Here is a 764-nt window from a genome sequence, read left to right as displayed (position 1 = left end):
TACAAACGAAAATAACAACATCCGCTAGGTTTCTTCGAGATTTCCAGCCAGTTACCTTGGCCGTTGCGCTATCGGTGCTGTCGCCGAAAAGTGTTTACCATGTGGGAAGCGGCAGTTGTAAAAGTTTCTTTCCTCGATTTCTGTAAAAGTATGCGTTTTCGGACCCCATACCTAATGATGAAAAATGCTCTATTTACAATTATCTATCGATCCATCCAATTTCGAGTCGATCGCTCGTCATAACCTTTAGGAGTGATTTTCTCAAAAACGCGGTGTTGACCCAAAATATCTTAGAGTCCTTCGTTTTAGGTTGTACACAAGTGACCAGCCAGATCTGAGCCGAATCGGTTGGCCGTGTCTGAGGCCTTCCCCTTGTTAGTGCACCGCGCTTGCCAACAGCGCCCGGCAGACCGGACGGTCACCCATCCAACTGCCGCCCAGCTCGACAGTGCTTAACTTCGGTGATCTGACGGGAACCGGTGTTACCACTGCGGCAAGGCCGTTGGCTATAAGAGGAATAGAATCCGTTATGAACAGAAATATAGGGCAGAAAGTAAGTTTCTGTGAACGGTTGAGTGATATGATTGTTCTTATCACAATCGTTGTCAAAAGAGTGACAACAATAGTTCAAGGATAAATGCCGCCGTCACAAGAAGAACGTGAAGATATATGGAATGTGTTTGAGGAAACGACAAGGAAGTTCGAAAAGCACAGGGGAACGATAATGTAAAAAATCATGTGTGATTGGAACGCGGTAGTAGTGG

The 764-nt window shown here is 45.8% G+C and overlaps 1 pseudogene; it reads right to left on the bottom strand.

Moving 5' to 3' along the window:
- Positions 1-390: 390 nt before the first annotated feature.
- On the bottom strand, positions 391-507 carry LOC126476221 (5S ribosomal RNA; annotated as a pseudogene).
- Between the last annotated feature and the right edge of the window lie 257 nt (positions 508-764).

The sequence above is a fragment of the Schistocerca serialis genome, chromosome 4, assembly GCF_023864345.2.
Source record: "Schistocerca serialis cubense isolate TAMUIC-IGC-003099 chromosome 4, iqSchSeri2.2, whole genome shotgun sequence".
NCBI lineage: Eukaryota > Metazoa > Arthropoda > Insecta > Orthoptera > Acrididae > Schistocerca > Schistocerca serialis.
The sequence above is the reverse complement of the archived record's forward strand: the minus strand, read 5'-3'. Positions and strand labels throughout refer to the sequence as shown.